Source organism: Lynx canadensis, chromosome F2 (genome assembly GCF_007474595.2).
Source record: "Lynx canadensis isolate LIC74 chromosome F2, mLynCan4.pri.v2, whole genome shotgun sequence".
Taxonomy (NCBI): Eukaryota; Metazoa; Chordata; class Mammalia; order Carnivora; family Felidae; genus Lynx; species Lynx canadensis.
In genome coordinates this window covers 50,405,869-50,418,975 of record NC_044320.2, presented here as the reverse complement: position 1 = coordinate 50,418,975, position 13,107 = coordinate 50,405,869, and the positions used below count along the sequence as shown (strand labels likewise).

The 13,107-nt window shown below is 35.8% G+C and overlaps 1 protein-coding gene across 3 annotated transcripts in view; it reads left to right on the top strand.

Annotated features, from left to right (window-relative positions):
• The window catches only part of RALYL (RALY RNA binding protein like), a 407,386-nt gene that overhangs the window by 318,118 nt on the left and 76,161 nt on the right, over nt 1-13,107 (top strand). The window lies entirely within an intron of this gene.

Genomic DNA, 13,107 nt, shown 5'->3' with positions numbered 1-13,107 from the left:
CTTGCCATATTATTCTAAATCATTATGGTGTCTGAAAGCATATATTATGTCACAAAAAATAAAATAAGGTTTATGTAACTTCACATGAATTAGTGAAAAGTAGAGATACAAGCTTTCTGACTAAACACGCTGCTAAATTTTTATATAGAGGGATTCAGAAAAGCTCTAATTTGTTATTAGAATATTATTCAGAAGAAAAGATAAGAAAATTTCTTGCATTCTTTGGGGTTACTTTGTAGCAGAGAAGAGGCAGACAGTAAGCAAACAAATTAGAATATGAAATGTTACACAGATCACTGCTATGTCAAAGGATAAAGTAATATAAAGCAAAAGAGAAAGTTTCACAGGATGGTCTATGACTACCTCTCTGAAAAAAGCATTAGAACAGAGACCTGATGCAAGGAGGGAAGTAGGGGGTGAGCCTGAAGCTCTCAGAGACAGAGCATTGTGGGCAGAGGAATATCGGTGTTGAGACCTTAGGTTAACAGTCAAGGAACACCAGAGAAACCAATGTGGCTCAGCAGCGTGAGGGAGGGAAAATGTAGGCTGGAAATAAGAGAGAGGTAGAGAGAGGGAAAGTTCCAGAGTAGCGTGGCAGGCCATTGTGGTGACTTTGTAGTTGTTCTGCATCTCAACATCTTCGGACAAGTAAGGCAAATACTATTATCCCAATTTTAAATTGATGGGTAAACACAGAGAAGATCACGTAGCCAAGACTAGAACCCATGTCTCTTCATTTTCCTCCCCACATCCCATCTACTATAGAACATTGCTTTTACCGGGGCGCCTGGGTGACTTGGTCGGTTGGGCGTCCAACTTCGGCTCAGGTCATGATCTCACGGTCCGTGAGTTCGAGCCCCGCATCAGGCTCTGTGCTGACAGCTCAGAGTCTGGAGCCTGTTTCAGATTCTGTGTCTCCCTCTCTCTCTGCTCCTCCCCTGTTCATGCTCTGTCTCTCTCTGTCTCAAAAATAAATAATCATTAAAAAAAAAATTTAAAAAAAAAAGAACATTGCTTTTACCTTAGTACCATCACAAGTACTAAGAAAGAACATTGTTGAAATATTTTTTTACATGAGAATGTGCAAAAACATAGTTGCCAGAAGCACTAATGCTTCTGGTAAATGACTCAAGTGTGTTTTGCTCAGAATCTGACTTAGCTAATATAATCTAAATAACAAATTAAATTGATTTACAGTTCGCTATGTACTCATTTATCGATTTATCTATTCTGAGAATAAATATGAATACTCTTTTTGAGTCTTAGTAATAAAAGAAAAATTAGTTTCTGCAGCAATCTCTAAACAGTCTTATATGCTCTCATATTATTGTCAAAAGCAAAGAAAGTTCTTGAATTTGGTTCTTGCTGTAAAAAATTGAACTTTGAATTGCCTGCTAGCTTTATAGAAGACTTTTTTACTATGGTCATACTAATTTAATTTCAGACGAGATCGGGCGCGTCCAGGGTGGTATGGCCGTAGACTAATTTAATTTCAAATACACGTATCTTAAGCATCTGCAGTCACTGTTGCCTCGTAGTCACTTTTAAAACGGTGTTTATCAGTGGGGGCTTTATTGGCACTTTGATCATGGAAGTTCTACCCTGTATAAGAGTATTCTGAGCTTTGTTGAACTTTAGCAGTCTTGACCCCCAAACCCTAAATGCCAATAGTACTCCTCAGTCTTTGTAATGACTGTACATACAATTACATATTTCTAAATCTTCCCTGAGGAGATGCTACCACTAATGGTTTGGAACCACTAGCTGGTGGCCATTCTTGGGCAAGCACAACTAGGTGGGACTCAGCCACTTGATTGCTATGCACCTCACTGTTGCAGAGAAGAGGAGTTGTGTCCGAAAGTTGCTTGGAAGTAAGTATCTTAATATTGACATCGTTCCATTGTTTTTTGGCATTTTTATTTTTTGGTTTCTAGTTTTCTTGGATCATGGAGAGAGCATGGGGATTATAAAAATCTTTTTTTGAAGATCTTATAAGAGCTTCTTTTGGTTCCATAATAATCAGATGTTCTAAATGAAATGTAGGATATATTTTCTACTTTTCATATAGACCAGAGTGTGTGTTTTACCTTGTCGATCGTATTAACCAGTCCTCCCTAGACTTGCTCTTTTGTGGAAAATTATGTCAAATTCTGAGAGTGATTATTTAAATTCCTCTACCATGATAGTGACTTTATAAAGTTTTTTCTTTTCTTGAGGTTTGGTTTTATATCCCACGTTGCTTGGGTGGTTTTTATATAGTGTTTTACATTAGTAACAGGAAAAAGAATAATAGCTAACACTTTTTTGGTGGTTATAACAACTATTGTTCAATCACACATTAACACATATATTAATTTGCATATATTAATTCATTTTAAAATATTAATTTTACATATATTCATTCATTTCTTATAAGTGCCCTATAAATGAAGTATTATCATCATTCTCATTTTGTAGATGTGGAAAATGAAGCATAGAAAAGTTAAGTAATATCCCTAAAGCCACGGAGCCATTCAATAACAGAACCAAGAACTACAGCCAGGTTCTAGAGCATCTGGTTCCAGAGTATAATCTCTTGAGTCTGTGGCCTTTTCCGTACTGACTCTCTATAACCTCTTGGAGAATTATAACTGTTATATTTATATAATATCCCATTTACTATTTTTGAGCTTTTAATTCTGATTTGTCTGATGCTTTTATCCTTTACTGCTAAGGCTTTCTTTTGGTTCACATTTCCCCCATATATCCATTTATTTTATTTTATTTTATTTTATTTTGTTTTGTTTTATTTTATTTTATTTTATTTTACTTTATTTTATTTTATTTTTAATTATTTGAGAAAGAGAGTGCAAATGAATGGTGGAGAGGAGCAGAGAGACAGAGGGGAGGAAAGGCACACAGAGAGAGAGAGAAAGAGAGAATCACAAGCAGGCTCCCATCATGGAGCCCGATGTAGGGCTCGATCCCAGGAGCCTGAGATCACGACCTGAGCCAAAATCAAGAGTTGGACACTCAGCAGACTGAGCCACCCAGGTGCCCCTATATGTTGGTCTTTCTTTGTGTATTAGTTTCCTAGGGCAGCTGTTATAAATTATTATAAACTGCATGGTTTAAAACAACAGATATTTGGAGGCTGGAAATCTAAAATCAAGGTGTCAGCAGGGCTGTGCCCTGTCTCTGGAATTTCTAGAGGACAAATCGGTGCCATTCCTTGCTCTTAGTTTCTGGTACGCCGGCAGTCCTTGGCATTCTGTGATGAGCCACATCACTCAAATCTCTACCTTCACTGTATTTTGGTGTCCTCCTCTGCGTCTTTGTGTCTGTGTCTCTTCTCTTCATGTGAGGACACTAATCATATTGGATTAGGGCTTACCCTAAATGACTTCATCTTGGATACATCTGCAGAGATCTATTTCCAAATAACGTCACATTCACAGGTACTGCAACAAATCTTTGGGGAGAACATAGTTCAACCCATAACACTGTACTTTATTTTTGTATATTTCCTAAAACCAACATATCTCAATTTTGATTTTGAAAACAGTATGAAATTCTTTGTTAGGGAAATTTGATTCTTTTACATTGATTGGATTAATTAGTAGATTGGATTATATTCCTTCCATCCTTATTTCAAGTATATAATTTGTCATTTCCTCTTTTTTTACCTTTCCTTATGCTTGCTTAATGAATTTTCTTTTAATTCTTATCTCTTCCATCATAACGACCTTAATTTGGATGTTCTACCTGGCCTTTCAGTTTATTCATGGTTATATTAACATATTAAAAAGTTATAGATAAATCTGTACTCAGATATTAATCTCTTAAAGTCAAAATGTAGCTATACTACCTTCCATCCAAGCATGAACTTTTGAAAGCTTTTCCTTCCTCACTGACTCTACACTGACCACCTTACCTCTATACCGCTTGTCTCCAAAAAGCTCATGTTTTATACATAAACATTGGAGGTTGAGTTCCCAGCTTCTGTTACATATTTATATATCATACATCTTTTATTTTTCAAATATTCTTATTTGACAATTCCCAGGGTCTGTCATCATTATTACCCGTTAGGTACAATTTGGGTATTGTACCCAATGGACTCAATTTAAAATTTTATAAGATTAATTATTTGCATCTGTTCTCATTTAATTCTTAATTTTTAGGTTGCTTCTAAAATAATTTTCTTGGGGGCGCCTGAGTGGCTCAGTGGGTTAAATGTCCAACTTTGGCTCAGTTCATGATCTCACAGTGAGTGAGTTTGAGCCCTACACTGGGCTCCATGCTGACAGTAACAGCCTGCTTGGGACTCTCTCTCTCTTCCTCTCTCTTTGCCTCTCCTTTGCTCTCTCTCTCTCTCTCTCTCTCTCATAATAAATAAATACAGACTTTAAAAAAAATAAAATAATTTTCTCAGGTAAATTAATAACATAATTTCTGAACCTATACACATCCAAAAAAGTCTGTTTCCCTCACATATGTATATTTTGAGTTGATCTACAATTTTTGCATTATGCTTCCTTTCCTCCCTAACATCTGATGTACATTATTTCAACATTTTTAAAAATATTCCAACATCTTATCATTTCTGGTGATTAATCCATGGTAAATTGAAAATATCATAATTAGAAAATGCATTTCATACCTAACCTTCTGACCACCATAGCTTAACCTAGCTCACCTTAAATGTGCTCACAACACTTCCATTAGCCTACAGTTGAGCAAAATCATCTACCACAAGGCCTATTTGTAATAAAGTTGAGTATCTCGTGTAATGTATTGAATATTGTACTGAAAGTCAGAAACAGAATGGTTGAATGGGTTCAGAATGGTTGTAAGTGTATCAATTGTTTACCTTCCTGATCACATGGCCAACTGGGAGCTATGGCTTACAGCTGTTGTCTTTCATCAGGAGAGAGTATCCTATCACACCTCAGGAAAAAACCAAGAATCAGAATTCAAGAAACAATTTCTACTGAATATATATAGCTTTTGCACCTTCATAAAGTCAAAAAATCATAAATTGAACCATCATAAGTCAGGTGTTTCTGTTTAAGGGTGCCATGCATTTTTATCAACATTTTCTAACATTGTTTTTGCATCCACAGTATCCACCCGTTCTAGCTGTTTTCCTCTTCTCCTACAAAAAGCTGTGCTCTGTTAATTGTTTTCTTTCTTACAGAACTCCTCAACATCTGTGTACATGAAGCTGTTTTTGTCTCATGGGCAGTGAGGGGCTAAGAGAAAATAGAATTTGTTATAAAATTGACTAGTAGTTACCTTGGACTTCTCTTTTGATGCGTGAGAAGGCCTCTTTGTTCTCAGGTGTACATTGTGATAGGCTGTCTACACCCAACAATGCATCTCCCCTCAAGGAATGCCTCTGGAGTCAATGGGACTCTCAAACTCTCCAAGGATTAAATACCGTAAGGTGCCGCGTGTCATCTTCAGTTCGCTCTAGGAGAATTTACTGAAGCTCCTTTCTCCTCTCCCACCAACCCAGGGGTCAGTCAGTAACATTCTTCCCTGCCTTCTAGCAAAGGCAAGCGAGACCTTTTCCAAACACGTGTATACTTAGTACCTTCCCCCACCCCCACATGTACAAATGCTGTGTTCCTAAACCTCCACCTCCTTTCAGGAGACATGAGGCCTTAGGTATATATGGATGTTCCTCCAGTTTCCATATCAACCATAACTTATTAATCCTATTTTAGAATTTAATTTAATATTATTTCTTTGGGAGTTGAGTCACCCAAACATAGAATATACCCATGTTTCTACCTCTACTTAATATCCAAGTATTGAAAAATTTATTGACTTTTCTTCTTGCATTGGGATAAATAAATACTGAAAGGCAGTTTGTAGAAAAGCAAATCGCTAAAGTCAGCTACTTGGAAAAATAATCCAAACTAACTTCATGGTTTGTTACTAAACTACATGTAAGATAAGACTCTCTTCTTAAATCCAGTGATAGAACCATTGGTTTAATTTGTTCTTCTCTTCCTGGTTTCCTGTGACAGATGTGATCGTCTTCAGGGAAAACTAAGTGAAACTATACTTCTTAATATAAACCAGAGATGTTTTGAAATAAATTTAGTGTATTTTAATTTCTAGCATCATTTGGAACTGTGCATTCCAGAGTACCTTTGTTACTCTGGAAAGATGAGCACAAGTAACAAGTAGAAATATTAGATAAATTATGGGATGAAAATATTTTGTATAAAATATTTAACCGAAATTTACTGTGGACATATTAATTCTCAAGTTATGTTAATTTTAATAAAATTATTAGTATAGAAAAACAACAGACTGACAACAGGGAGCAAATATCTTATGTGTGTTTCATTTACTTCTTTACTTTTAGAGGCTTAATTCATAAAAACTAACTGTAGATTAGTGTTATTTTAGTAAAATATAAATCTAAACAATCTAATCTCTATATATAATCTATATATATATATAATCTATATATATAATCTATATATATAATATATATAATCTAATCTATATATATATATATAAAATAGAGATATAGATATAGATCTAATCTAATATATATATATATATATATATATATATATATAAAATCCACTAGCAAGCACAACTAAAATCACATTTGCACATTCTCTCTAAAAGCATATTGGCAGACTGTGTTTTATATATGTGTGTGTGTGTATAAATATTCATTAATTAATAGTACTTTTATAATTAGCCTGGTGCCTGGGAATAACAATGGTTTTCAAATTTAAATCACAAATGAAAAATTCGAATGAAGTGTAAAATATGCTATGTTAATATTGGCTTAAGTGAATGAATATTTACAGAGGTACATCTTGCTCTTTTATTAATAGCTGTTTCCCAGTATTTAATGACTTGGCGAGTACACAGAGGAAATTAATGTTATAGCTGGGACAACTTGTCTTTTCTTATTTCATAATTTTAATCTGATTAAACTCTGCTGTGGAGAAAAAAAACACATAAGGAAAAAATATATTAACACTGTAATGTGCCAAAGTTGAATATGGGTAAGTGTTTAAAATAGATTGCTCTTTCAAAAAATTAAATTACCGCTAGGTATTTGTCCCTTTGCAAATCAGCTTGCACTAAAACTCCACAATTATCCCCCCTTCTCCGCGGTTTCGCTTTCCACAGTTTCAGTTACCCATGGCCACCCAGGGTGCAGACACCGATGCTCTTCTTTCTGACGTTTCATCAGAAGGTCAATAGTAGCCTAACACCTACGTCATTCCCCTCACTTCTCTCACATGGGCATTTTATCATCTCACAAGAAGCATGAGTACAGTACAGTAAGATACTTTGAAAGAGAGAGAGAACATGTCCACCTAACTTTATTAGAGAACATCATTATAATTGTTCTATTTGTTATTAATCTCTCACTGTGCCTAATTTACAAATTAAGCTTTATCAATGGGTGTGAGTGAATAGGAAAGGACGTAGTATAACAGGGGTCAGTACTATCTGCCGTTTCAAGCCTCCACTGGGGGTCTTGGAGTGTATCCCCCAACTACTGCAATCAGTTTGTCCTGTCCCATGGAATAAGATAAAAAGATGATGTTGCTAACAAGCATTTTGCCAAAGAAGACATAAATACTTATGAGCTATAGCTGTAGTTTCTTAGTAGAAAAATGTGTGCCCTCTGGAAAAAAAAATATTAAATCAGTTTTAAAATAATTTAAATTCTAATGTCTGACAAGAAAAACCATAGTAAGTTTTGATGTCCTTGGGGTCCTCTCCATGTACTTTTGATGACAGAATGGTGATAGATTTAACACAAAAGCCCTGAAGGACCTAACAGGAAATTAAAGACAGTTCACTTAAATGTAAGAAATAGTTGTTGAGAAATTATCCCCAAGACTAAGGAAGTATTGTGTTGGGGGTTTTCTTCAAAAGCATGTTGTTTAAATATGGAGACAAAGCATCAACCAGAGACACAATTTTAATATCCAGCAAAATATCATTAACCATCCCCATCCGTCTATAATTTTGGCCAAAAGACCTATTATGCTTTTAGGTTTTAAGGAACGAAATTACTGTTGGCCAGAGGGTTTAGAGAAGGCTTAATGGAGCATATTGAGTTAAGTTTAGATGGATAAGTTGATTTGGAAAGATAGAGTTAGAGACACTCTTATTTTCCAGGACACAGTACCTAGGTGGAGAAGAGCAGAGGTTTTGCTGTCAAATTGCCTTGGGTGGAATCTTTATTAGACAACCTACTCACTTTTCACCTTGGGGAAATCTTTCAATCCCTATATGCCTCCGTTTTCTGTCTGGAAAATGGAAATAACAACACTATGCATCCACTAGGTTGTTGTGGGAATTAAGTTACTTATGCTTATAAAGTTCTTAGACATGTCTCGTCACATAGTCAATGTTCAATGAGGTTTATTATTATTATTACTACTACTACTATCATTATTATTATAACAGAGTATAATAGTTAAAAGTATGAGACATAAAGTTGCTATAACTGGAATCCAGCAGTGGCTCTGCCATTTACTAGCTGTGTGTTTTGGGGCAACATATTTTGTTTGTTGTACCTTAGTTTGGGAAGTACAAATGATAATCTTATTGCCCTCTCTGTAAAGGTTTTGTGAGGATTAAATGAGCCAACATACATGAAACTCTTAGAGAGTGTTTCATATTCTAAAAATCTTAATAATAAATTATAATAGCCATAATAATAGGAGTTATTATTAATTATTATTATTATCTAAAGCAAAAATTTATTGCTAGATATGTCAGTTAAGAAACTGAGGATATTGGGGCACCTGGATGACTCAGTTGGTTAAGTGTCTGACTCTTGATTTTGGCTCAGGGCATGATCTACTGGTTCGTGGGATCAAGTCCCATGCCGGGCTCCATGCTGACGGTGCAGAGCCTGCTTGGGATTCTCTCCCTCCCTCTTGCTCTCTGCTCCTCCTGGCTTGTCTGCTTGTGCTGTCTCTCACAAAATAAATAAATAAGCTAAAAAAAAAAAACAAAAACAAAAGAAACTGAAGATATAATAATTAAGCAAAACAAAAGATAAAGTTGGGTAACAGGACAATGGAAAACTGTGGACAACATTGAAGAGTTTGAATTTCATCCCAGGCTGAGGGAAAGACTCAGCAAAGTGATACCTGATCAACACAATAGTTTGAGAAATTTGTATGACGGTTATATTTGTCTGCTAGGGCTACCACAATAAAATACTATAGTCTGGAAGGCCTAAAGAGCAAAACTATTTTCTCACAGTTCTTGGGTCTAGAAGTTGGAGATCAAGGTGTCATGAGTGTTTCTTCAGAGGCTGTGGGGGAAGCTGCTACATCAGCCCTCTCTCCTTGGCTTGTAGGTGGCCATCTTTCTCTGGGTCTTTACATCATTTTTTGTGTGTGTGCAAGTCCCAATTTCCTTCTTGTAAGTACACTAGTCATATTGGAGTAAGGAATATTGGATCGAGTGACCTTGTTTTAACTTGATTACCTCTTTAAGGTCCCAGTCTATAAATATGGTCTCATTCTGAGGTACTGGGGGCTAGAACTTCAACATGTAAATTTTAGAGGGGACATAATTCAGCCCATAACATGAATGTAATATGCATATAAAACCTAAACAAAGTATGGAGATCTTGGCATATCCTTCGATGTTTTCTTATTTTAAGAGCCAAATTCTTGGATATTATTTAGTTAAGTAATTAATTTAGGAAAATGGGATTCAGGCCCATTTAGCTCATCTTGGTAAACGTAACTGAATTTCTCAGATGCACATGGGCTTCTGTCTGAACACAGACTAGCACTTTGTATAAACAGTAATAAATCCCTGCTAACATCACAACCCAATATTTAGATACAAAGCAGCCCAACCAAAATAATTATAGTGTATTTATAATAAATAAGTAAATATATTTGTGAGCATCTCCTCTGGGCTTTTTTACCAGGTCTTAATGTGGCTCATTAATATAACAACAAAAAAAGGCAAATAGCAAAACATTTGATTAAATCCTAATATCAATATAGATTGTGGGCATTTGAGATGGTTTTCTCAGGTCTTCTATACAAGTTATGTTTTTCTTTTTGCTCTACTGAAAGTTCCAGAAAGGGTCTAATCTTTCCATTGTGGGATTATAAAAGTTTGTGAGCATTAAATCCTATCAAAACTCTTAATAACATGTTTTACCTCTGCTGTTTCTTCTGCTGCTTTTTCCTAGATCAGGTGCTGACAAGCAGAGCCTTGACTATTCTTCATCCTCGACTAGTTTTCTTGGCTCTATGTGGTCCCCCAACCCATTAATTCCATGCCCAACTGCAGAATTATTCAAAATCAAATAGTTTGGGGATTCCTCACTCAAATCTCAAAATTGCTACCATTTACCTAATAAGAATGGAAAATCTTCAGTGACTTTTCAAGATATATCCGATCTGCTACTTCCATTTCCAATTTCCCCCCATGCTTCCCCTCACTTAAATGAACTCATTTAAATGTTTTAGACTTATATTCATATACCTCCACCTGAATGCCCTTTCCTTTATCTCAAGAAATCTGTTATCAATTGTGTTATCTATCTTATACGTAGATAATCATTATTAATAATTTTACCTGGCTCTCAAGGTCCAGCTCAGGTAAGACCACTCTTATGAAATAAGTTTGGACCCCTCTGTGCTACAAAGGCATCATCATAAAGCCAAACCAATTGTTCGTCTTCCTGTTACAGGACTTAAGCCTGTTGCTTCATGTTATGGTTATTTGTATATACATCTATTCTCTCCACTATAGATCACAAATTCATTCTTCAGGTTACTTTTGCATTGCACAGGGTATACTCTTACATAGGTGTGGAATATTTGTCACCAATATTATTTTTATCTTTCACATTTTATTTTTTTGTTTTCCATATATTGCATAGTTGACTATGAACTGCATCTTTAGAAATGCTACAACTCAGAGAAAATTAGTGATAGTTTTGAGTCAAGTAAAGCAAGGGGACAAATTCTGGCCTATATTCAGGGGTCTAAAGGAAACCAAGATGTTGATGCTCATTTTCAAGCTCTGTAATTTAAGACTTCCTACCTCCTTTACTTAGAAGACCATTTTTGCTCGCTGAAATCCAAATCATCCTTCCAGTCACAGTTCAGGGACCCATTCCTTCATGAATATTTTCACAGCCCTTTAGCCCCACAAAAACTAATTTTAGTTGTCTTTGCCCACATAGTTGACATAAGTTCAGTTCATCAGCACCTACTACATGACTACATAACTGCCAAACTAATATTCCATGAATGAAATAAACATGTTTTCAGGTTCTTACAATCTGGTGGGGGAGGCCAAAAAATAGGAGATAACTTCAATATCAACCAATAGGTACATTTCACTTATTCCTCCACTATTTTACATATTTCACGTTCATGTGTATTATTTTAACTTGCTGACACGTTTGCCTCCTCCACTAATTATAAATTCCATGAGGTTAAGGAGGCAGTTCATTATGATGAGCAGCTCGTGGCATGGAGAGGGGCGGGAAAGAATCAAACAAACAAAAATAAAGCATGGCCTTGGAGTCAGGCAGCCTACTCCAAACTTGATTCTGTTGCCTTTTTGTTAGGCAGATTTTTGAGTTTCTTCTGTTTTTGTTTTAGGAATGTGGAGATAGATATTTTTTAAATATATTTCTTTATTTTGAGAGAGAGAAAGAAAGCATGAGCAGGGGAAGGGCAGAGAGTGCGAAGAGAGAGAGAATCCCAAGCAGGCTCCACACTGTTAGCAAAGAGCCTAATGTGGGGCTCCAACTCACAATCATGATCTGAGCTGAAGTCAGACGCTTAACTGACTGAGCCACCTACATGCCCCACAAATAGATTTAAATTTTTTTTTAATTTTTTATTTGCATTCCAGTTAACATACAGTATAATATTCATTTCAGATATACAATATAGTGATTTGACACTTCCATACAACCCCCAGTGCTCATCGCAAGTGCACTCCTTAATCCTTATCATCTGTTTAACCCGTCCCCCTACCCACCTCTCCTCTGGCAACAGTCCGTTTGTTCTCTGTAGTTAAGAGTCTGTTTCATGGTTTGCCTCTCTTTCTCTCTCTCTTTTTTTCCCTTTGTTCTTTGTTTTGTTTCTTAATTTCCATAGATGACTAAAATATCATATGGTATATGTCTTCCTCTGACTGACTTATTTCACTGAGCATAATACTCTTTAGTCCCATCCATGTCATCACAAATAGCAGGATTTCATACTTTCTTATGGATGAGTAATATTCAATTATATATATGTATGTATACATATGTGTATATATATGTATATACATATATACACATACGGCATCTTCCTTATTTTTTAAAATTTTTTAATGTTTATTTATTTTTGAGAGATAGAGACAGACACAGTGTGAGCAGGCAAGGGGTAGAGAGAGGGAGACATAGAATCCAAAGCAGGCTCCAGGCTCTGAGCTGTCAGCACAGTGCCTGACACAGTGCTCAAACTCTCAAACCATGAGATCATGACCTGAGCTGAAGTCAGACACTTAATCGACTGAGCCATCTAGGCACCCCAACTTCATCCTTGTTTTTTATGCAGATCTAGGGTTCTGGGTTGGGTTCAGGCCAGTGTTAGGTTTAGGGTCAGGGTGAGGGAATGTGCCTGGCATCCTGCACTTCAGAGACCTCCCCAGGGTATTAAGTTTAGGGTTAAGTGTTAGGGTAAGCGTTAGGAATTAGACGTTATTGCTAGGCAGTCTTAAACATGTAACATCTCTAACATTCACTTGTGTAGCCCATAAAACAATTTTCATAATGCATATTTTGTATACTTATCATAAAGATGATGACACAAGTGCAGCTGGTAATGATGTGCTAGATACATGGGTGCACACAGCAGGTATTTGAAGAATAATTGAATTAAAAAACGCACTCATTTTCCATTTTATATTGTCTTTCTAAAAACATATAGAAAGAATTAGTATAGATGTATGTGGGCATAGGTATTATGACTCACATATATGCACAAATAGGTAATTCCTTTTTTCTAGGAAATTCCATTCATGGATGTGGTAATTGCCAAACTATAGTTACACATATAAATGGACAATTACACAAATTGCTTC